Here is a 25401-nt window from a genome sequence, read left to right as displayed (position 1 = left end):
TGCCCCGTGTGAGGGTTGAACTCACGACCTTCAGATTATGAGACTGACGCGCTGCCTACTGCGCCAACGAGGCTATGAAAGCTATAACAGTGGTTGGGAAAATTTTTGAAAAACTAACAATTTGGTCTTCGATCTCAATAAAAAACAATGTTTCTGGAAACATATGTACTCACACAAAGGCTAAGATCGACCCTAGATGCTTTGTCATGACCCCATGAAACAACCAGGACAAAAGACCGTGTGCAAAGGTTGAAGGAAATGCGAGAATATGACCTTGACAAAAGAAATAATTCAATGATGGTGGTAGTCAGTTTAGTCAGTGGTGAGTGTGTATGCATGGATGAGTGTGAGGTATGGTGTCAGCGATTTATGCTGGACAGTGTAAAACTAACAAAGATGAGCGGGAGAGGTGCTGGACTGAGAGACCTCTAGGGCAATCACAGATGCACAACCAATAATAAAACACTACTGAGTGAATGCTTTCAGAAAATGAAGAACATTGTTCAGAAAGCTTAGTGAAGCTTCATTTGACCATAACTATTAACCTCCTGAACCTGGTAAAAGGTATGAGGTACTCATGCCTAGCTAGCCAGTGATTTACTGTAGATGGTGGTCTGCATGCCAATGAGGCTTGAAAATTTGCAGATGGTGATTCAGAGGAGATGTAACAGTTTAACGTGTAAAGTAACTTAATTTTCAAAACTTTCCACTTACAGTGGCATCGAGCGCTCTTCTCTAATATTACCAGGTGAGCAATAACTATTCAACTTCATAAGTTATTGTTGATCTCAGAAACAACAACAGATAAGTTTTGGGCAGATGTTTCACTGTAATGTGGCAGCTGATAAAGTTGGAGCTGATTTAACTACTTTTTCACCGGTTGGGTAGTTTAATCTCTAATAATACATCATAATTTATGTGTTGATTTATAATAACCTCAACCTGCAAAGCTGCAAAAAAAAAGTAGAGCAATTAATAAGTAGCCTACAAATCCCTCTGAGATGTGACATTAGAGAATGAGTTGCTGTAACGTTCCAGTTCCAGTAGCCTACATAAGTAAATGTATAGTAGTTACATTTCACCACTGGATCTAAACACTTGCTGAGCGTAAAGCTGCAGAAATACAACGGTGTCTGATAGCAACAGCCGACGTTATGTTGATGGCAAAGAAAATACGACGCATTTACATGGTTCAAATTAAGAATGTCCATTCATAGTTTGTCATTACATTAGCTGAGGTTAGCATCCAACCGGCTGGCAACGTTAAAGCTAAACGGTTTCTTTTGTCATTGTGTTACGATTGACTAAATGTTCCTGTTGGAAGAGAACATGTGTTAGTGTTTGGAATAATTCTTTGATTTTGAAACAAGTTTGCAGTGTTTTGGTAGACATAGTGTGTAGTGTTAGTGTATTATTGTATTTTGAAAATTTAGTTTTGGAGTTTAGTTTACAATGTGTGATTTTGAGCATGAAATTAACTGTTTTGCCAGTTGTGTGTTTTGTGTGTGTTGGTGTGTTAAGAGTTTAAGAAACTTGTTAAATGTATTGAAAAATCTGTCATAGGAATTGTAAAAAACTGTAATAGTATAGCTTACACATGCGGATGTAGTGCTAACTGTGTTAATAATTTTGGAAATTTGTTAAAAGTATTGAAAAATCTGTCATAGCAATTGTAAAAAACTGTAACTCCTTTTCATACAGTAGATGAGATTTGGATACTTTCTCAGACTGTGAAGGTAACCACATGGTGGAGGCCCAGCCATTGTTTTGCTGCACCATAAGCATATTCAACATACGGTGTGTGGGGGTGTAGCTCAGTGGTAGAGCATTTGACTGCAGATCAAGAGGTCCCCAGTTCAAATCTGGGTGCCCCCTGCAAGGATGTGTGTAGGCTATCACATGTTAGTAGTTGTTGATACTTGAAAAAAGCATGCATAGAACTAATGTTGCTTCTTTCCAGAAACCCTTGTGCTTTCTCCCCTCTCAGACTTCCTTGGATTGTGGTGGCACCTGAGTAGTGGATGCAGCTGCTGTGGTCCTACTGGACGCCCTACCCTATTCAATTCAATTTTATTTATAGTATCAATTCATAACAAGAGTTATCTCAAGACACTTTACAGATAGACCACACTCCAGAATTTACAAGGACCCAACAGTTCTAGTAGTTTCCTCCAGAGCAAGCAACAGTGCGACAGTGGCGAGGAAAAACTTCCTTTTAGGCAGAAACCTCGGTCAGACCCAGGCTCTTGGTAGGCGGTGTCTGACGGGCCGGTTGGGGTTAGAATGAAGAGTGGTAATAACAAAAATAGAAAAAATTAGTAGTTTGTAGCAGTTCTTTGTAGTAGTTCATGGCATAGCAGGACGCTGTGCGGCATTACAAGGCACAGCAGGACGTAGCAGGACGTAGCAGGACGTAGCAGGACGTAGCAGGGCACTGCAGTGTAGCAGTTGAACATGGCATCCCAGAACGTGTAGCGGGACCATGGCGACAGCTGCTACCCTGATTTTGGAGCCTCTCTGATCCGAGGGAACATGCTGGGGAAAAAGAACATAAGGACTCCGGGGAATGACTCCCCAGAGCTAGGTTAGTAAGAAGCAACAAGCATTTCTGGGACATGGATGCACATAAATGAAAAGATGGAAAGATAGAGGAGAGAGGAGCTCAGTGTGTCAAAATAAGTCCCCAGCTGTCTAAAACTATTATTACAGCAAAACCAAGAGAGACGAGGTAAAGAGAGCTCCAGCCCGGTTAGGCCAGAACTCTCCCCAACCGGATCGGGCTGTATGCCAAGTCTCCCCTTAGTTCTACTATATTCTTGATTATATGATAGATAAATCTGAAAACTATGTGACTAACTACTACTCCCTAACAATATTCGATTCTATGCCCTAACTATAAGCTTTATCAAAGAGGAAAGTCTTAAGCCTACTCTTAAATGTGCAGACGGTGTCTGCCTCCTGAACCCAAACTGGAACCTGGTTCCACAGGAGAGGAGCCTGATAGCTGAACGCTCTGGCTCCCATTCTACTTTTAGAGACTCTAGGAACCACCAGTAACCCTGCATTCTGGGAGCGTAGTGCTCTTGTAGGGTTGTAAGGTACTATGAGCTCTTTAAGATAAGATGGTGCCTGACCATGAAGAGCTTTGTAGGTGAGAAGAAGGATTTTAAATTCTATTCTAGATTTTACAGGAAGCCAATGCAGAGAAGCTAAAACAGGAGAGATGTGATCTCTTTTCCTGGTTCCTGGCAGAACACGTGCTGCAGCATTCTGGATCAGCTGAAGAGTCTTTATGGACTTTTTCGAGCAGCCTGATAACAAAGAATTGCAGTAATCCAGCCTAGAAGTAACAAATGCATGGACTAGTTTTTCTGCATCATTTTTAGACAGGACATTCCTGATTTTTGTAAAATTACGTAAGTGAAAAAAGGCGATCCTTGAAATTCGCTTTATGTGGGAATTAAAGGATTTATTTTGCACCATTGTGCATTGCTTAAAATGTACACCCACACTTTTATAGATTATGCTTCTGCCTTAACTTTAAGCTGTTAATTGTTTAACTAACCTGAACCAGCCCTCTTCCAGCTTGGCTCACCAATACAAACCCTGTACAAATGTACAACCTTGATGCTGGCAGGTAGGAATCAATGACCAACAACCATCATAAAGATGATAGCCTGCACACATCCTTGCAGAGGGCACCCAGATTTGAACTGGGGACCTCTTGATCTGCAGTCAAATGCTCTACCACTGAGCTATACCCCCACATACTCTATGTTAGAATGCTTACGGTGCAGCAAAATAAAGGCTGGGCCTCCACCATGTGGTTACCTTCACAGTCTGAGATAGTATCCAAGGCTGTGTCTCAAATCGCGCACTTCCCTTAGTGCACTTACAGAAGTACACTTTGTGCACTACGTACTGTCTTGCATAGTGCGTAAATTTTGACAGAGGAGTGTTGTCTCAAATCGCGCACTACCATGTGCACTTACCGGAAATGACGATCACATTTCATCCCTTCTTCTTCTGTACAATTGGGAATTTCACCACGGGAGATTATTCCAGTGTGCTATTGTGTTTCGCGAAAAATTATTCCTGCTTTCTTTTTGATATTTTAACAAAAATAAATGTGATATATTTGCTCCGTGTCACGCCAGGATGACGATTGCGACACCACCGTCATGTCACCCCCCCCCTTTAGCTTCAAACAGTACACACAACTGTATCGTAATATTTGTTCTTGTTACTGCACTCTTAATTCATTAATTATACCTATTCTTTGCAGTCCACTCTTTTATGTATATACTTATGTTTCTGCTCAAAAAATAAGTAAAGTAAATATTCATTCATTACGTTACTGTTCATTTTAATGCTCAACGGTTTCATGAGGACATCCTTGTAGCCCATAGATAAGACTGTTGTTATGAAGCATTACCCCTTACAACTTACCTAATAGACAAACCATCATTACATCTTTTATATAAGTTGTATTTTTGTTCTAAATGGTCTTCATACAGTGACAATACAATAGTGAAAGCAGAGGTAACAGAACTGACATTTAAATAGACCCATTCCTTTATATTCATTATATGCTTGCAACAGTCATGCAACGTGTGATACAAAAGATAACAAAGTTTAATACTTTTAATATAATTTTATTTTAAAAATGTGCTTGTAGTTCTGCAGGCTCCCCCCAGGCCGTAGATAGTCTGATGGGGACAGGGATATGAGGGCGGAGCAGACTCTCCAGGGGATCCTTCTACGGTCTGATGGCCATCGTCACCCCTAAATGACGGCCCTCTATTCCTCGTTTGTCCCTGAAGAGACGGGTTATACAGAATATAAATCAGGTGGAGGCAGTATAAACAGTATATACACATCAGGTGGATGCAGTATAAACAGTATATACATCAGGTGGAGGCAGTATAAACAGTATATACACATCAGGTGGAGGCAGTAACAGCAGATACGTTTTAACATTAGCGTTACGCTACTGTTAAAGTTCCCGGCAGACAATCAGCTGATTGCTATTTTGCTGAGCTAACGCTCACATCAGATTATGTACAACTTGTTAAGATCATACATCTAACACTAAAATCTTCTACAATGGGACGAAAGATTAACACAAACAACAATATACTACAACACATGTAACGTTAGCTTATAACTTATTTCCCAATCTGGTTAAACTGCCGCTGTTAGCTAGCTAAGGTTGGCTTGCTAGCACGTCTAATTACGGTACTTATAAACGTTATAATTGGTGGTACAAAAATTATTGTTGACTGTAAAATTAACCAAATATACATTTACAAGTGGCTTATATGTATAGCAAAAAGACTCACGTTAAACTTTGTGTTGCTCCGTCGGTCTCGCTATCGCGTCTTCGGCCGCCGCTATCTAGTTTTTCAACGGTTGTTATCTCCGCCCCTTCCGCTACGTAGCCAAGATGGCGACCGTTGAGTGTGGAAAGTGTCCATCGATCTACACTTAACTCTGTGACCGGTTTGAGTACACCATCCGGGTATTTTAAGTGCACTGCATTTGACCGCACTCAAAATAGTAAAATAATAGACATGTACTCAAATAGTTAGTATTTAGTACAGAAGTGCGCGATTTGAGACACAGCCTAAATCTCATCTACTGTATGAAAGGGAGTTAAAAGAAAGAAAACAGTGTAATCTTCTATAAAGGCCCAGCTGAATTTATGTTAATTACAATAGATGTCAACACTAAGCGCAGAAAAGTGGTCCACACAAGGATCCTGCATTGCTCAAAGTGTCTACGTACGTGTAATTATGTGGACCATTTTTCTGCCCTAGTTCAATTTTGCTCAACTACACAAACTCCATACCAGATATTTATACAGTGAAATCCTAACTGAAGTTATCTCAGGGCAGTTTCCATACAGTGAAGATCTAACCACACTGTGTAAATGACAGAAACCTAACATTTCCCAAAAGAGCATGCATTTGTTGTTACATATATTAGGAAAAATGTCTTTTTAACAGGCAGAAATCTCAGACTAAAACTGGCTCATGGAGGGAAGTCATTTGACACAAACAGTTGGGGGAGAGGGAGAGAGAGAGAGAGAGAGAGAGAGAGAGAGAGAGAGAGAGAGAGAGAGATAGAGAGAATGGATTGAAAATATGACCAGTGGTAATTATGGCAGCAGTAAAGGTAATAGAACTATTAATAATAATAGCAGTTATAGTGCAGGGCGTCCAGCAGGACCATGGCAGCAGCTGCATCCACTACTCAGGTGCCACCACAATCCAAGGAAATCTGAGAGGGGAGAAAGCACAAGGGTTTCTGGAAAGAAGCAACATTAGTTACATGCATGCTTTGTTGAAGTATCAACAACAACAAGAACTATCATAAATATGATAGGCTACAAACATCCTTGCAGGGGGCACCCAGATTTGAACTGGGGACCTCTTGATCTGCAGTCAAATGCTCTACCACTGAGCTATACCCCCACACACTCTATGCAGAATATGATTATGGTGCAGCAAAACAATGGCTGGGCGTCCACCATGTGGTTACCTTTGTTGGTAGGCGGAGTCTGACGGGCCGGTTGGGGTTAGAATGAAAAGTGGAAATAACAAAAAGTAGAAAAAATAGTAGTTTGTAGCAGTTCTTTGTAGTAGTTCATGGCATAGTAGTGCACTGTGGGCATTACAAGGCACAGCAGGACGTAGCAGGGCACCACAGAGTGTAGCAGATGAACATGGCATCGCAAAACGTGTAGCGGGACCATGGCGACAGATGCTACCCTGATTTTGGAGCCTCACAGATCCGAGGGAACATGCTGGGGAAAAAAGAACATAAGGACTCCGGGGAATGACTCCCCAGAGCTAGGTTAGTAACTAGGTTAGTAACAAGCATTTCTGGAACATGGATGCACATAAATGGAAAGATAGAAAGATAGAGGAGAGAGGAACTCACTGTGTCAAAGGAAGTCCCCAGCTGTCTAAAACTATTACAGCAAAACCAAGAGAGACAAGGTAAAGAGAGGAGCCTGGTCAGGCTAGAACTCTCCCCAACCGGATCGGGCTGTATGCCAAGTCTCCCTTTAGTTTTATTATATGCTTGATTATATGATAGATAAATCTGACAACTATGACGAGAAGCAGGTGGGCCGGGTTAGGCGGACGCTGCGACTCCTCACTCCCTAACAATATTCAATTCTATGCCCTAACTATAAGCTTTATGATTCAACAAGGTGCTGAAAGCATTCTTTAGAAATGTTGGCCCATATTGATAGGATAGCATCTTGCAGTTAATGGAGATTTTTGGGATGCACATCCAGGGCACGAAGCTCCCGTTCCACCACATCCCAAAGATGCTCTATTGGGCTGAGATCTGGTGACTGTGGGGGCCATTTTAGTACAGTTAAGTCAGGGGTTGGCAACCTGCGGTTCCGGAGCCGCATGCGGCTCTTTGATCCCTCTGATGCTGCTTAGCTTTTAAAAAATACTATTAAAATGTATTTTGTTTTAGTTCGTACAGCAAATTAAAGACATCATTTCAGCTGTGGCCTCCTCAATTGCCTGTGATGAATCTAAAGACTAAGGTGATGTTGAACAAATTGCGCTGTTCTGCCAGTATGTAAACTCAACTGGGCCACAAGAAGAAATTATCCAGTTGATACCACTAAAAGGCCAAACACGGGGCGGGGGGCGTCTGTGAGGCTGTCTTGAATTGTTTAAGAGCAAGAGGAATAACCCCCCCCCCCCTCCCTGTGTCAGTGGTAGCCTATAGACGGAGCACCGAGTATGACAGGCGCACAACGGCTTTGTGGCTTAACTGCAGAAGTTGCTGACTTTTCACTGCGTCCTGCACCAAGAGGCACTGTGTGCTCAAACATTTCCTCCGGAACACACAGAAGTCATTCAGATTCTGAGCAAATTAATGGTGAAAGGTGTAAATCCCTGTCAGTTCCGTTCGTTACTGGAAGAGCTGGAAAGCACGTATTCTGAGCTCCTGCTGTACAACACAGTCCGGTGGCTGTCCAGAGGCGAGGCGTTGAAACGCTTTGCGGCATGTCTGGAAGAAGTGAAAACCTTCCTGGGCAGCAAAGGATCACATTTCCTGAGCGGGATCAGCCAGAGTGGCTGGGAAAGCTATACTTCTTGGTAGACATGACACACCTGAACACGCTGAACACAGCTCTGCAGGGTATAGGAACCACAGGGCTGCGCGTCCTTTACCCTGAAGAGCTGTGGAGATTTTGCCATTCGAGCCAAGTTGACAGTACTAACCCTATTTTACTAAACTGTTGACGGGAAAAAACTAGCTCCTCTTTTCTCCTGTTTTGTACACAACCCAAAGTTTTACAAAACAAAAGATGACTATCCCCGAATCCCTCAGTTGAATCACAGTCAATATTTGTCTCACAAACCATCTCGATGTCCAATTTAAATAATTTATCCAACCGAATTGAAACTTTAACTTACCCTGCTGTTTGGAATTGCTTCCTTGTCGTTTGGATTTCAGAGTGGAATCAGCGAGCCCTCAGTGGTTTCTGACCCTCTGTCTCTCAAAGATGTTTTTGCGAGGTTTAGAGGCAGGTGACCATCAGACCCCTGGATGCTGTCATCAGTTACCAGCGAGTCGCGATCTGATCCCTCCTTGAAATCCTGCAGACAAGCCAAGTTTGTTGTGGAAGTTTCTTGAACAGCGAGGGAGGAATTTGGTTTGAAGTGAGACTCTGTTGAAACAAAATAAAGACAGTCTAAAAACTCAATTACAGGTTTTGGTATTCGGTGAAAAGGTTTAATTGTTTTCTCGAGAAAACAATTTGATGACAAGAACAGCTCTCACAATAAACAGAGTTACAGAGTGACCACAGTTCTTTGTGAATACAATCAGTAATACACTTCTTTATATCCAGTGCCCCCAGAGGAGAAAACATCCCTTGTTTGGAAAACGGTTTAATCTGAAAGTGGACCTCAGGCAGACAGTTGGAGCTCTTACATTTTTCTGAATCTGCCACTCCTTGTTTCAAGTTTCTTGACCGGTGATTCTATCTTAGCTGAAAAAGGACATCTCGTCTCTTTGGATAGGCTTTGGTCTCGACCTGGGACCTGGGACCTGTTATGATAAACACAGCTTTGGACAACTGTTTCTGTCTGACTTTATGCCATTTTGTCCTTGGTGGGAGAATGCAAAGTCACAACAAATTCAGTTGTCTCCTTCAAGGAGAAGACACTGAGGAAAGATACAGAAGTCATTAACTCTGCATTGGAGATGTTATTATGAATAATTAATATGAAAATCATTGGTTAAATGTAATTTTCCATTACAAGTTACTGTTTGAAAAAATGAAAAGAATTGTTATTGACATAGAGGCAGATGAAGTGTTTATGACCCATCAATGATGACAAAAGGATACATCCGCTGTCGGGGGGCTGATTTAAAGGAAATGCTACTCTTTTAAAAGTGTTGGGGTTCTAGCGTTAATGAGGAAGAATTTGACAAATCAACCAAAAACAAGTCTACAAACTTACTCTGTCAAATCTTACACCTGAATCTTTCAAGCTCTGACCATTCCCTGACCGGGAATTGAACCCGGGCCGCGACGGTGAGAGCAGTGAATCCTAGCCACTAGACTATCAGGGAGTCACATCCATCAACTTTATCTTTGTAGATGTGAGTTTCCTTTTCACTCACTGGACTGACTCATATTGTTTTAGGCGAGGAATGGCTCCTGGCTAGAGCTTCAGAAGGCAAGACATGACAGATTACAGATCTGTCACATAGTCAGTTTGTATTCTTAAATACCAAGTTTCTTGCTGTTCCTTGACTAGTTGGCCCCCCCTGCTTTTCAGTTTCTATCAATGTAAAATGAAGCAGAGGATGGAACAATTTGGAGGCATAACAGAGAACTAGCTTTACAAAGCTGCCATGCCCCGGATTCAAACCGGGGTTGCTGCGGCCACAACGTAGAGTACTAACCACTATACACTCACGGCCACTTGGTAGCAATAGGGCCTTGTTGTTGTGAAAGCATAGTGGGAACTCTGAATATCAACTCTACTGATATTTTCCCGCTTTCCCTGATTGTTGACAAACAAATGAAAATTTTATGGATGGTTTATCTAGAAAAATTTTATTTTCAAGGAAAGATGATTAGCAAGCAAAAACAGAAAAACAACAGCAAGAGCTTGCTTATTGCTGTAGTTGACTGACACTTAGAGGTTTAGATGAATTTACACACATGTTGAAACAATAATTACTCATCATTTGGCTCTTTATAGATGTACATTTTCTTTGTAGAGAATGTACTGCGGGGTAAAGTTGGAAATGACGAACAAGAGATTTAGTCGCTAAAGAGCACTATGAGCTAGCCAGGAGTCGAACCTAGAATCTTCTGAACTGTAGTCAGACTCTTTAGCCATTGCACCAAAGCTGGGGAACAATAGTCTCATGGGGGGGAAGAAGAGGAAAAAGGGGAAGAGGGAGGGCAGAAGGAAAAAGAGGAAAAGTAAGAGGAAAAAGGAGGAAAAAAGAGGAAATGAGAGAAAAGATGAGAAAGATGCTAAATTACACACAAAGGAAACTCACATCTACAAAGATAAATCTGTCAGATGTGACTCCCTGATGGTCTAGTGGCTAGGATTTGGCGCTCTCACTGCCGCGGCCCGGGTTCAATTCCCGGTCAGGGAATGGTCAGGACTTGACACGCTCAGGTGTGATATTTGAAAGAGTAAGTTTCTGGACTTGATTTTTGATTTGTCAAATTCTTCCTCATTAGTTTAAATGAACTGACAACAACAGTTCTATGACTTACAGTTCTCAAAGACACATACAATCCTAACTGGTTATCCTTTAGACAGCTAGTCTCTTTTTCTTTTCTCTCACTTTTTGTCTCTGTCTGGCCTTATGTATTTGCTTGTATAACATCAAGTGACCTGCATACAAATGATTGTATAGATTAATATGTACAGTACATGGTTTGCAGAAAAGTATCTTCTGATAGAGGTAAGAACACTTGGGTTATTTATGGGCTGCTCTATATTGTCCTGCAGGAGGATAAATCCCAGAGTTGGCTCCAGGTTATTTAAGCAACAAACATCCCTGGGTGGACTTTAACCACCATCCTTTCGGTTAACAGCCGACTGCGCTGACCTATTGCGCCACAGAGACTGCACCTGTCTGATGTTTTATGAGCGGGAACTCGATCTTTAAGCCACAAGCATTTGCTTTATGGCTTTTTGAGGTTGACCTGCACATGTCTGCTTATCAGGCTATTTTCCTGTTACTCAGAAATTGGGGAAGCTGACTCATGCGGAAATGTAGAAGCTGGACGTGCATTGTATTGTTCTTACATGTCAATTGGATTCTGACTTTGAATTCAAATATTTGGCATCCAAGAAAATTTGGGAACTGATGATGTATCAGTCATTGTGCTGGTGGTTTCTTGGTCACAGCAACAAGCTTGATCATTGACATACAGTTACACGCCACGTATCACAAAACTGTTGGGTGGGGCCTTATGTATTTGCTTGTATTACATCAAGTGACCTGCATACCAATGACCGTCAGAGATGGCAGAAGTACTCACTGCCCGTACTCAAGTAGAAGTACAGATAATTGGGTTAACAAACACTCTGGTAAAAGTAGAAGTACTGATTTAACTTCTTTACTCAAGTAAAAGTAACAAAGTACAGGCTTAGCAATTTACTTAAAAGGAGTAAGAGGACTCGCCCCAATGGTGATATTAAAAACCTCCTTCACCATTCCTCAAACACAGCTGAGTGTGTAGGAGAAGCAGATAAAATACCTTAAAATTAGCACTATGTTATTTTCCTGATAGATGCTACTTTGTCAATAAAATAAGCGAGACATTTCTCACATGTACTGATTGACACATCTGTCGGAGCAGAGGTGCATGGATTTATGACAGAGTTAATAGTATTAAATAACAATCTAGGTTTGTGGCAACTGCTAGCTATGACAGAAGAGAGATGCTGCATCTTCACCACCTTCACAGCATTCTGGTATGTGATAGACTGTCCCTTAATACACCCAGGGACACATGTAGATTGTCTTTCCATCTTTGTTCAGCTTGTCTGCAGTGTTGCCTAAGGGCCCTTGTGGTGTCATTTAGCCAGGGGTCCGCCTTAGGTTTAACAGCATAAGGGGCAATAGAGTCTAGGATTTCAGTGCATGTGGAATGGAACTCAGAGAGAATGTTATCTGGGGAAGAGGGAGAGACCAGACCATTCTTGGCATAAAACTGTGAGCTCACAAACGCAGATGCAAACTCTCCAGCTGAAGAGGAGGAGATGTAGCAGCGCCTAGAAGCTGAGGAGACAGGCTTAGTTGCGGGTGGTGGAACATGTCTATGTCTGTGGATCCTCATGGAGGCAGCTTGATTGATTGTTATGCTCCCTTATTTGTGCAATATTACAGGGATCTAATGTTTTTTCAAACCGGGTTGGGAGAGAAACCTTTCGGGTTACTTTTTGACAAATAAAGCAAGTATCATCACTCCTGTCAGCAGGATTTGAACCTGCGAGGGGAGACCCCAATGGATTTCAAGTCCATCGCCTTAACCACTCGACCACAACAACCTGAAAAGCCTTGCAATACTGATTTGCACTAATATTTGCACTGACTCACGAAAAAAAACACGAGTAAAATTAAAAAACACTGCATAAACTTTGCTACCGTGTGTTTATTTAAATATGGGTGCACTTTACATGTAGGTGTGTACTTTACTGCAAATTAAACTGAGATGTCAGGGTTTCAATCTCCACCTCTAAAAAGTGCTGCTTCTTAGCCAGATTACGTCTGGACAAAGGACATAAGTTGGCCAATAACTGTTGCTTTTTCATCTGTGTTGTGATTGTTGTGTGCCTTTAATATCACACATGTGTATATTATGAAAGAAACTGCCTAGCAAACCCTTCCAAGACTTTTAAAGGTTCCATGGTGTAATGGTTAGCACTCTGAACTCTGAATCCAGCAATCTGAGTTCAAATCTCAGTGGAACCAGCTTTCAAGCCACAGCACAAGTGAAAAAGTTCAACCTTTCAACTTTCTGGGGAGTGGGCACTGTGTCCAACCCTTTCTGTCTAATTGTGGACACAGTTGGACATTTTTAAGATAATTGCACAATGTTGACCCAATTGTCAGTCTATTTCCCATCTGGCAGGGACATTTCTGGATTCAGGTAGACATTGTGGACAGAAACAATGGTGGATCTTGATTCCCACCATAGGATTTGGTCTGTATTGCACATTGCCTTCACATCCCGTGCAATGTATTGCCATTGTCAAGCACATTGCCACCCTGGTGACTTTCTTCCATGTCTCCATGTCTCCATATATTTGGGCTGACAGTTGAGAAACCTTCCCTTGTTAACTATGACATGGATGACTGAGAACCTACTATATCATGACATGTTTATTTCACTATATTATAATTTTTCAAACAGGTCCTACTGAACATCTATTGGATCAGTCAGGATGGCCGAGCGGTCCAAGGCGCTGGGCTCAGGTCCCACTTCTGACAACAATTGTTTTCATTTGGAACTAATGTCTTAGAGTTGATATTGGGAATAAAGAACTTAGCTATTCTTTGTATTTAAGAGGACATGAATGTGCGCAAGAAACGCAATTGCAAGTAAAGCGTTTTGTGAGCATCTTTATTGACAACAGTGGCCTGTTGCACGAAAGTAGAATAAAGATATCCAGGATAAGTGAAAAAGCGCCACTTGACTTAGTGTGATCCGCTAATCGCTTAAAGCCCATGTTGCAGGTTAACCACCACTGTTGATAATTGGGTAAAAAAAAGCACTCAACACATGTAAAGTGTAAAGTTACCACGTGTTTTGTACACAGTAGACATATCTACTGCTTTATTCACTGTCTGTGGCAAGTCCTTTAAAACCTGTTCTTGACTTGCTTTTTCCCACATCCTCTGACCGCTTAGCTAACTAAATGACTTAAGTTGGCCAATAATTGTTGAGGTTGTTGTGTGCCTTTAATATCACACATGTGGATATTATGAAAGAAACTGCCTAGCAAACCCTTGCTATACTTTTAAAAGTTCCATGGTGTAATGGTTAGCACTCTGGACTCTGAATCCAGCGATCTGAGTTCAAATCTCAGTGGAATCTGTTTAAGCCACAGCACAGGTGAAAAAGATCAACCTTTCAACTTTCCACATCTAGTTTAAAGTAAGCTTACAGGTTTAAGAACATAAACTGATGGTGGTATAGTGGTGAGCTTCCTTCCAAGCAGTTGACCTGGGTTTTCAATGTGTTACTTGCTTTTGTCAAGATTAGCCAGAAAGGTTACTTGCCCAACCTGATTTGATAAACTATTAGATCTCTGTTATGGTAAAAATAAGGGTCCATATCAACCAATCAAGCTGCCTCCACGAGGAACCGCAATGTGATTTGCACTTTGCCCGTGTCTGGTAACTACCACTAACCAATTGAAAAGTTTATCAACAGAGCAGAAAGCAGCAGAAAGGCAACAGGTGTGTTACTTTTTGACTATTATTTATATCGTAGCAGCGCAAGCATTTTCCCAGGTTTGATTTCCATCCACCACAGTTGCATTTACAGGTTTTGAAGCCATATACACAACATTAACATTACATGTTTTACCCAGGTTTCTTCTTTTACTCAGTGATATTTCAATATCCTTGTGGGAGTCATCCCAAAAGCATTAATAAAGATAAGTCTAAGTCTATCTCAGAAAACAGTCAAAAAATCTGAAAATCTTCAGGGGATGTAGCTCAGTGGTAGAGCTCATGCTTTACATGTATGAGGACCTGGCATCTCCAGCAGGTATTATGGTAGAGTCTTTAAAAGAGCTGCAAAGATATTACCTCATGTGGTAATCTGGTGGACAGCACAAGAAGGACTTTAAACGTACATGTTTTTCTGAAAGAGCTGAAGTTTTTAATGGTTTAAATAACTGAAAGAACGCAGAAGTGACAGAGCCAAAAAACATATGGAATGAAAGGAACTAAATAGAGCAGCCTTCCCACAATGAAATGTGTTTGAGTACAGTAACTTAGGGGTTCTTAACCCCCAAGAGGGTCGCACTTTATTTCTAGGAGAATAGTCAGTTGGGGACAAAAAAAAAAAAATTTGACCGGGGAATTGTTTTTACATTACCAAGTTTGGTACCTGGAACCGAGAAAAGGGTCTGAAGGTGGGTCGAGAACACAAATAAAAAGGGAAAGACAATTGAACAGTTTTAAAATTGGGCCTCAAGAGTCCTTCTGCAGACTGGTTGCATCTTAATTTAGCAGCCATGTGTCTGACACAAGTGGAGTGTTACAGCAATTGTAGCAGGAGCCACTGTTGGCATGTTACACTCCAGTGTGCACCTCTAGCTCCCAATTGAGTTCAATTCAATTTTATTTATAGTATCAATTCACAAGAGTTATCTCAAGACACTTTACAGATAGTTGTGTTTTGGAATCACACCATACCCACCAGGTGGAGAATTAACAGCTAACTAAATATTGAGAATATTTAGTTATGGGTTTTAATGCCATGGAGTTGAAATTGAACCTTCCAACAGCAAAAATCTACACAAATGTATATTTCTTGTCTGGGTAGTTGAATCTCTAAGATGCTTTCCTCAATGCAGAGTCCCTAGAACTGTGGTTGCAGAGTTGAGGTGTAGTCTCGTCTCCATTTAGCAGCCGTGTGAGACACAAGCTGAGCTTTACAGCACAGACAAGCTTCCCTAGTCACTCACTGGAATAATGTGACTCATCTCATGAATGGCATATCTGTGAGCCAATGACATCCCTGGTTTATAGTGGTCCATTTTAATAAATATTGGCACAGAAACCCAGTTCAATGAGTTTATTTACAACGTCAGTCAGAATCAGTGGTTGACTTTACATTCCTTTTGAGAAAGGACTCGTGAATCTTCCCAAGGGATTACATAGATGGTGAAGGTGCACTTAAGTTCCTGAAATATAGAAAAAAGCAAACAATTAGTGCATCTTGTTTAACATTTGACATTGATGCACTGGGGCAGACCAGTGTTGGGTTTTAAGGTGTGTTTTTCCCTGAGTTTCAAACACAACCTGAAGTCTTACACTTGCCTTGGGTTCAGAGTTGGAATCACAGTCGCTAGGAGCAGCGTTGCCTTTAATAGCAGCAGTGTTGCCGGTCTTGCACGTTGTACGTCCCAGGAGCATTTCCAGGAAATAGTTAAATCCTCCGACGGTCTAAAGTGACAGGAAACAGGACTCAGACATGTGAGCACCAATAAGACAACACAAGTCATTGAATATGAAAGGATTAAGGCCAATGTCAAAAAGAAGAAACTCATGAGTTCAGAGATTAAGTAACAAGTTTGACATTGGCCCTAATCCTCTTCCATAATAGAAAAATAAAGTTTTACGTTACCTGAACTTTAGCCAATGTTATGTCCAGAATTGCATAATTAAACCTGTCTTCTGTGTTGGCTTTGTTGAATTCAACCACAGCAAACTGCGCCGCTTCTAAAACATCAGTACTGTTCACCGGGACTTCTTGATAGCTACCGGGAGGAAGAGGAGGCGGAGGAGATTGTTCGGTTACAAAGCGGCCGGTGAAAGCAGAAACAAAAACACAAAACCAGACAAACAGCATGATCGCAACAGGTTGTTCTGCAGCGGTTATTAGGAGTCCTGGTATCGGTTCTGAGTGGACTAGTTCAAAGCCGAGTTAATATACCGTCTAGAGAAACATACACACACCTGTTTCCTTTCTGTTGATGAACACCCACACAGGTGTTTCCAGTTAATCTGGCTGATTAGACCACACCCCAGGACTCTGTGGGTGTCCTTTTGGTGCGTTCATGCCACCTGGGAATATCAGGGACCGCCCCCATCATTACATTGTTTTTCAGACTGCCAGCAAATGTCTAATAAGGGAGAAATCCCAGTCTCTGAAAACTTCCGGATTGGTACAAAGGGGCTTAATAGGGAGTGAGATAGGGAGTGAACAGATGTGTGTTCCTCTTTTCTGTCATATTGGCGTTTGGCATAACAACTTGTTGCATTACTGCCACCAACTGTTGGGCGTAGCCTAGAGATTCAGGTGTGTTCATGGAGACGAGTGGCTTCCTGTACCTATGAGATAACACAATATTGTCAATGAAGGTGTTGAGTCACTGTGATGAGTCATTGGTTTGCTACCACCCTTAAAGAATGCCTTTTGTTGTCTCAATCTCAGAAATAACCACAGAATCACAACTTCCATTCATGTACTTGTGCCAGTATTCAACCACCTGAAAGTCACTGTATTTTCAGCATCAGTTGTGTTTTTTTTTTGTTTTAAAACACCTGCCCCATGTGAGAGTTGAACCCACGACCATCACATTATGAGACTGACGAGCTGCCTACTGCGCCAACGAGGCTATGAAAGTACTTTCAATGGTTGGGAACATTTTGTAAAAACTAACAATTTGGTCTTCAATCTTAATAAAAGCAATGTATGTAGAGACCTATGTACTCCACATACATTGCCGAGCTTTGTGTAGGAATCGGCGTACGCCCGTCCTACACCGGTTTTAGGTAGTACGCACGTTTCAGAAATGAGGGCCAACGTGAGCACAATAAAGATGTCTTGAAGAAAGGTTTGTACTTTATAGTTCTAGTTTTTTTTCCAATTCTTCTGGTCACACTTGGCACCAGAAACTTTCTGGTAAGAAAGCACATGGAGATCCCATTCCCTCAAAACGTGAATCACAGATTTTCCAGCACCTGGACTTGATCAGACAGTGAATATGCCAAAGAGATGTTCACAAGTTCAGCTGAGGTAAATACTCGGCCCCCATTCACACAGACCTAAAACTACTCACTTAATGCTGGTTACAATATTCTAAAATAAACAATGTCAGAGAAAAATTGCAAAGAGTGAAGGGTGTTGATAACATTTTTTAACAAGGTATTGGCTCATCATTGCTTCAGTAGACTCCTTCAAGACTCTTCAAGGTAAATGTAAATGTAAATGTAAATGTGCTGTATTTATAGTCTTAACAACTGCTCAAAGCGCTTTTACATCTACAGGATACATTCACCATTCACACACTGTGGCCGGGGCTGCCGTACAAGGTGCCACCTGCTCATCAGATAAACCTTCACACACATTCACACTCCGATGTGCAGCAGGTAAGCAGGAAGCTCACATAAATGATAGTTGCAAGGTCTACCAAATGTTTAACTTTGCTTAGGGTGCGCTAGCTCCTGGATGGGACTACTTTGCCTTTCGAGACACTGACTAGTCACATTTATTTGATGGAAAATTGCTAATAAGGTGTTTTTAAGTGGCTTGTTGGTCTAGCGGTATGATTCTTACTTTGGGTGCGAGAGGTTATGGGTTAAACTCCTAGACGAGCCCTGAAGGCAGGAGCTGTTACAAACCTAATCCGTAATTTACAGTCCGGTTTATTGTTAATTTAACACAGATTAGGAGGAAGCAAAATTGTAGTACTGCATGTTGGCAAATTCTTCATATCCTGCTTCAACTGCACACAATGGAAATTTTTTTTCAAATGTTTTATTTCAAAAGTAGTCTGTCGTATAATATAATCAGACAGCTCAATCTGGCAGTGGAGCCCAAAAAACACTACATGCCAAACCAACTACTTAACAATTGCCTTTCTATTCACTGACTGATCACATTTACTTGATGGAAAATTGCTAATTGCTGAACATGATTTTACGTGACTTGTTGGTCTAGCGGTATGATTCTTGCTTTGGGTGTAAGAGATCCTGGTTTCAACTCCCGGACGTGCCTTGTAGGCAGGACCTGTTTGAACCCTAATCTGTACTGTTAAATCCAGTTTATTGTTAAATTAACCCAGATTAGGAGCCAGCACAATTGTAGTACAGCATGTTGGCAATTTTTCATATCCTGTTTCAACTGTACGCTACAGAAACAACTGGGAAAAGATATAAGGAACAAACAAGCAGGACATGGCTCTCCTTGTTCATTGGTCTAGGTTTATGATTCTTGCTTAGGGTGCGATAGGTCCTGGATGAGACTACTTTGCATATGAGTAGAGGAATGGATTGAACAATCTGGTTTATTTATTGAATGTGATGGAAAAGAGAGTGTCATACGTGACGCAAATTCATCAAAATACTACTATCACTTCTTAGCTTTCCAGTCACTGCATTTATCAATGTACGATCATTCTTACGCTCTGATTGGTGTGATACGAACGTTTCATGAATCTCACGTAAAGCCTGTCGTAAAAGGATTTCTGCGCTCATATCTACCACACCTCTTTTTTTTTGTTTCATGTTATGTCTCGGCAGGAAGTATTATGCTTTTGGGTCGTCTGTCCATCTCTACTTCAGAACCAGAAATACTTTATTAATCCCTAAAGGGAAACTCTGGAAAAAACTTCTCCTTCGAGCCAGCGACCTAAGGATTTCAGCTTTTTGCATCTACAGTCCTCCGCTCTACCAACTGAGCTATCGAAGGGAGCCATGCATATTCACGCGCACTCCCCATTCTTGTGAATGTAATAACACAGGACCCCCTGGAGGGACTTTCAGTGATAGAGCGCATTTTCAGTCTCAATGCCCAGATGTATTACAAGATTTGAAGTGAACATTGTATTGCCCAGTGATGGTGGTATAGTGGTGAGCATAGCTGCCTTCCAAGCAGTTGACCTGGGTTCGATTCCCAGCCATCGCAGTAGCTTTCTTTGAGTGATGTTACTTGCTTTTTTTACAAGAAGTCAGCAGAAAGGTTACTTGCCAAAACTGGTTTGATAAAACATTAGATCTCTTTGGGCTGCACGATTATGGCCAAAGTGATAATCCCGATTATTTTGATCAATATGGAGATTATCACAATTATTTGTTGAACCTCAGGTTAACATGGAACAATCTCAGCAAGGTGATTGATGGATGATTCTAGTTACTTCACCAAGTTCAGCCCAAATGACACAGCTGTAAGACATCACCTTGGTTGGCTTCCAGCTATGTAATAAATGCAGATGGCAGTGGTGGGATTTGAACTCACGCCTCCAGAGAGACTTGCAAGGAAAAAGCCATTAGCTACATCCCCTGAAGATTTTCAGATTTTTCCGAGATAGACTTAGACTTATTTTTATTTATCCTTTTGGGATGACTCCCACAAGGATGTTGAAATATCACTGAATAAAAGAAGAAACCTGGGTAAAACATGTAATGTTAATGTTGTATATGGCTTCAAAACCTGTAAATGCAACTGCGGTGGATGGAAATCAAACCTGGGCAAAATGATTGCGCTGCTAATGGTATAAATCATAGTCAAAAAATAACACACCAGTGGACAATACAACGTTCACTGCAAATCTTGTAACACAGACAAGAAATACATTGGTGGTTTCCAGTACCTATGAGATAACACAACATTGTTTGGGAAGGCACATCTGCAATTTGGTAAACCGTGAGGTGTCATTTGTTTGCTACCACTCTTAAAGATCACCTTTTGTTGTCAGCAGGATTTGAACCTGCGCGGGGAGACCCCAATGGATTTCTAGTCCATCGCCTTAACCACTCGGCCACAACAACCTGAAAAGCAGCACTGTATATGTTTGCGCAAATGTTCATAAACTTTAAACAAATTGCAAATCGTAGTGGACTGCCTGTATCTGTGGATCCTCGTGGAGGCAGCTTGATTGATTGATATGCTCTCTTATTTGTACCATGACAGAGATCTAATATTTTATCAAATTGGGTTGGGCAGGTAACCTTTCTGGTTACTTCTTGACAAGTAAAGCAAGTAACCACACAATGAAAACTACTGCAATGGCTGGGAATCGAACCCAGGTCAACTGCTTGGAAGGCAGCTATGCTCACCACTATACCACCATCGCTGGTCAAAGCAGGCGGTGTCCTTAAAGTTTGGATTTTTCCTTTTTATTAAATTAACGCATTAAGATCAATTTCCAAAAGATGATTTTTTAATTCCTCCTTTTAGTCATCTTCAGCATGGGTTCCTAAACGCATACATACAACTGTACGCATGTACTGTATACCTGCATCCATTTCAAAATATAGGCCAAGCAAGTACTTAAAAAAAAAAACAGAGCCGTATTGACACAAAAAAAGAATTTGACAGCAGAAATCACCATTTTAAGGACACACAGCAGACCTACAATGAAATTGTAATTGCACTGCTTTGAAAATAGTAAGAACCTTCTTCATCACAAACCTGATGGTGCAGTACTTGATCCACATGGATCCACTTGCTGTCCCTCTGGCTGTTCCTCTCTCTGTCCCATTTGTGTTTTCTTCCTCCTCACTCTCTTCTTCATGCTCTTCACCCTCTTCTTCATCCTCCTCACCCTCTTCTTCATCTTCCTCACCCTCTGGAATATCCTTCTCTGTGTCAGAGCCCTCACTTTCATCACATGCCCTCTCTCCAAACTCCCAGAACTAAAGTATAAAAGTAAAAGTAGCCTTATGAATGACAAAGCTACCTGGACCAGACAGATGTTACTAGAGAGACGCTGACGCTCTGCAAATAGGTCTAAAACATATAGGCTACCTTATGTATTTTGACAGAGACTGGGACTCCAGGTTACTAAGATTCAGAACGAGTAGCAAGATATGAATTCAAGTGTGATTTTGTGAGAAGTCTGTGTATGTTCCCATCCAATTAGGTTTAATTTGGTATTGGTAACTCCAGTGAAATTATTTGAAATTTAGTGAGGACTAGATTAGGACTGGATTTAGAGCTGATTCTGGTTTTCCAACTTGAGCCCAGGTGTGTCTGTTAAAACAGAGACAGGGACAACTTCTCTCTGTTGATGCTTCATTACAATCAAACATCAGTATAAACATGGGGGGGGGGGCAGCTCTGCTATGGTGTGGTAATAAAATAAATAAATAACATTGCAAAGGCTACCCTACACAATGCATAGGAATCATATATGCTAGTAAATAATAACAATAAACCCATTATTAGTTACATTATCTTAATGAGCAAGGACGTTCAACAATCGCCATTATATCAAATCAACAGCCAGGTGTAACCTAGGTAACAGGTGAAGGACACAAACAGGCTAACTTTTAAATGTGCCAGAACTACAGACCAACACAACAACAGGTTTAAATGAACTGACAACATCAGTTATATGACTTACAGTTCTCAAAGACGCACACAATCTCAACTGATTATCCTCCGTACAGATATTACCGATATTTATGTTAAAATGTAAGGAGTAAAAGTAAAAAGTCACCAAAACAATAAATAGTAAAGTAAAAAGATCTGAAAAATCTACTTGAGTAGAGTAAAAAAGTCTTTGTACTTTGTTACTTCCCATCTCTGGCCATCTCTGACCGTAAAGATTAATATGTACATGGTTTGCAGAACTGTACCTTCTGATAGAGGTAAGCCCACTTGGGTTATCTTTGGGCTGCTCTATGGTCTTCTGTAGAAGGATAAATCCCAGAGTTGGCTCCCTCCAGGTTATTTAAGCAACAAACGTCCCTGGGTGGACTTGAACCACCATCCTTTCAGTTAACAGCCGACTGCGCTGACCTATTACGCCACAGAGACTGCTCCTGTCTGATGTTTTATGAGCGGGAGCTCGATCTTTAAGCAACAAGCATTTGCTTTATGGCTTTTTGAGGTTGAGCTGCACATGTATGCTTATCAGGCTATTTTCCTGTTACTCAGAAATTGGGGAAGCTGATTCATGCGGAAATGTAGAAGCTGGACGTGCATTTTATGTTTCTTACATGTCAATTGGATTCTGACTTTGAATTTAAATATTTGGCATCCAAGAAAATTTGGGAACTGATGATGTATCAGTCATTTTGCTGGTGGTTTCTTGGTCACAGCAACAAGCTTTATCATTGACGTCCAGTTATCACAAAACTGTTGGGTGGGGCCTTATGTATTTGCGTGTATTACATCAAGTGACCTGCATACCAATGACAGTAAAGATTTATATGTACATGGTTTGCAGAACTGCACCTTCTAATAGAGGTAAGGTCACTTGGGTTATCTTTGGGCTGCTCTATGGTCTTCTGCAGAAGGATCGATCTTTATGCCACAAGCATTTTGCTTTATGTGAGCTTTGCTAACTGTGAACTCACAAACGCAGATGCAAACTCTCCAGCTGAAGAGGAGGAGATGCAGCGGCGCCTAGAAGCTGAGGAGACAGGTTTAATTGCAGGGGGTGGAACATGTCTATGTCTGGGGATCCTCATGGAGGCAGCTTGATTGATTGTTATGCTCCCTTATTTGTGCGATATAACCGAGATCTAATGTTTTAAATAACCGGGTTGGGAGAGTAACCTTTCTGGTTACTTCTTGACAAATAAAGCAAATAACGTCACTCAAAGAAAGTTACTGACTGGGAATCAAAGCCATTTCAACTGCTTGGAAGGTAGCTATGCTCACCACTATACCACCATCACTGGACAATACAACATTCACTGCAAATCTAACAACACATCTGGTTATTGAGACTGAAAATAAATGCTCAGAGATGCATTGGTAGCTTCCAGTATCTATGAGATATTACAAGATTGTCCATGAAGGTACATCTGCCGTTTGGTATAATGGGATGTGTGACCACAATTGAATTATGGCTTTCGTTGATGGCAGGATTCAAACCTGCGAGGGGAGACCCCAATGGATTTCAAGTCCATCGCCTTAACCACTCGGCCACAACCTGAAAAGCAGTGCGATACTGATTTGCACTAATATTGAAAACCTATTCAAGGCAAGGCAGCTTTATTTGTATAACACCTTTCAACAACAGGGCAATTCAAAGTGCTTTACACAAAAACAGTTAAAGAAAAAAAAAATAGATAAAACACAAAAATAAAAGTTACAGTGCAGTGTATGAAATTAAACATTAAAGAAATGAACAACTAACTTCCTTTGACACACTGAGCTCCTCTCTCCTTTATCTTTCCATTTGTGTGATTCCCTCACAGCTGTTGCCTGACTCTGACTCACAAAAAAAACATGAGTAAAATTAAAAAACACTGCATAAACTTTGCTTCCGTGTTTATTTAAATATGGGTACACTTCACATGTAGGTGTATACTTTACTGCAAATTAAACTGAGATGTCAGGGTTTCAATCTCCACCTCTAAAAAGTGCTGCTTCTTAGCCGGATTACGTCTGGCCATGTCGTAAATAGTAGGGGCGAGGACTCAAAACCGAGAATATATTGGGGCGTGATATTGTAATTGTTGTGATTGTTGTGTGCCTTTAACACTAGAACTGCCATGACGGTCATTTTGACCGTTTTGAAATTTTCTGGATAAAATAATACAATCCTGATGGTTCCTGACTTTTCCTAAAAGGCTCTATATTTTAATTTAAAATAGTTTTTATATACATTACACACTAGGCAAAGAAAAAAAATCACTTTTACCTATTTCGGCCATACACGGTCATTTTGACCGCTTGGATTTTTGCGGTATTGTTTTTAATCTTTCGCGCGGTTGAAGATGCATATTGGTTGCTTAGTTACTATCAGCGTCTCTGCCAAAGAAACGTCATAAGTGGTCTTGAGTAACAACTGTGGGCATCAGCGATGGGCCGAAGGCAAAGCCAGAGTTGGTAACGCTAGTTACCACCGTGAATACGGCGTGGATGGACTCCGTCCTGAATCAGAAGGCAGCGTCGGGCGCTCGCTCTGTGGAAGGAGCGGTTCACGGAGCTAGATAGCCTGTGGCAGCCTACTTGTGTATACAACTTTATACATCCTCAAACTGGCTGGAATTGCTCACGTCTTCTCCAAGGAGTGCACCAGCAGTGACATTGTCCGGAGGAAGTTCAGGCAGAACTGGCAGAGGAGCTGAGACCAGGTTTAGAGGAGAAAAGGGAGCGGGGCACGGTCCGAGCAACGCTGCGCACAGGAGGCAGTGACAAGTTAGGTTAGGTTATAAATGTTATAAGTTATGTTGAACGAATTTACATACCATATTTTTCAGATGTGAATGGAATAATTATGTTTTACTATGCCATGATATGAGTTATTGAAACACCTGGGCAACTCAAGTGTATAATTAAACACATTAACTTGTACATTTTGGTGTTATTTCGTTTTTCTAAAGATATCCTAACACAATACCGCATTACAATTGCAATTAGGTGTTTATCATGACAGATAATAGAGTTTAGAATCTGGCGGTGCTCACGGCAGTTCTAGTGTTAAATTCTATTCTGGATTTTACAGTAAGCCAATGCAAGAAGCTAAAACAGGAGAGATGTGATCTCTTTTCCTGGTTCTTGTCAGAACACGTGCTGCAGCATTCTGGATCAGCTGAAGAGTCTTTATGGACTTTTTTGAGCAGCTTGACAATAAAGTATCCACTTTAAAGTAACAAATACATGGACTAGCTTTTCTGCATCAATTTTAGACAGGATATTCCTGAATTCCTGAATGTGATGGAAACTGC

General features: G+C 41.1%; 1 long non-coding RNA gene and 9 other non-coding genes across 10 annotated transcripts; 2 read left to right on the top strand and 8 right to left on the bottom strand.

Moving 5' to 3' along the window:
• On the bottom strand, positions 1-73 carry trnam-cau (transfer RNA methionine (anticodon CAU)). The gene has a single exon. It is a non-coding gene; the product is annotated as a tRNA-Met (tRNA).
• Positions 74-1803: 1730 nt separating this feature from the next.
• On the top strand, positions 1804-1875 carry trnac-gca (transfer RNA cysteine (anticodon GCA)). Its single transcript has one exon. It is a non-coding gene; the product is annotated as a tRNA-Cys (tRNA).
• A 1818-nt stretch (positions 1876-3693) lies between these two features.
• Positions 3694-3765, bottom strand: trnac-gca (transfer RNA cysteine (anticodon GCA)). Its single transcript has one exon. It is a non-coding gene; the product is annotated as a tRNA-Cys (tRNA).
• Positions 3766-6404: 2639 nt separating this feature from the next.
• trnac-gca (transfer RNA cysteine (anticodon GCA)) lies at positions 6405-6476 on the bottom strand. Its single transcript has one exon. It is a non-coding gene; the product is annotated as a tRNA-Cys (tRNA).
• A 6020-nt stretch (positions 6477-12496) lies between these two features.
• trnas-uga (transfer RNA serine (anticodon UGA)) lies at positions 12497-12578 on the bottom strand. Its single transcript has one exon. It is a non-coding gene; the product is annotated as a tRNA-Ser (tRNA).
• A 3822-nt stretch (positions 12579-16400) lies between these two features.
• On the bottom strand, positions 16401-24585 carry LOC116681696 (uncharacterized). Its single transcript, XR_004330075.1, has 3 exons — positions 24574-24585; positions 17383-17386; positions 16401-16526 (listed from the first exon to the last, which is right to left on the bottom strand). It is a non-coding gene; the product is annotated as an uncharacterized LOC116681696 (long non-coding RNA).
• Positions 19607-19678, top strand: trnag-ucc (transfer RNA glycine (anticodon UCC)). The gene has a single exon. It is a non-coding gene; the product is annotated as a tRNA-Gly (tRNA).
• Positions 20460-20541, bottom strand: trnas-aga (transfer RNA serine (anticodon AGA)). Its single transcript has one exon. It is a non-coding gene; the product is annotated as a tRNA-Ser (tRNA).
• trnag-ucc (transfer RNA glycine (anticodon UCC)) lies at positions 20775-20846 on the bottom strand. Its single transcript has one exon. It is a non-coding gene; the product is annotated as a tRNA-Gly (tRNA).
• trnas-uga (transfer RNA serine (anticodon UGA)) lies at positions 23579-23657 on the bottom strand. The gene has a single exon. It is a non-coding gene; the product is annotated as a tRNA-Ser (tRNA).
• Positions 24586-25401: the final 816 nt, after the last annotated feature.

Source organism: Etheostoma spectabile, unplaced genomic scaffold (assembly GCF_008692095.1).
Source record: "Etheostoma spectabile isolate EspeVRDwgs_2016 unplaced genomic scaffold, UIUC_Espe_1.0 scaffold00018676, whole genome shotgun sequence".
Lineage (NCBI taxonomy): Eukaryota > Metazoa > Chordata > Actinopteri > Perciformes > Percidae > Etheostoma > Etheostoma spectabile.
This window is presented reverse-complemented; position numbering and strand designations above follow the sequence as displayed.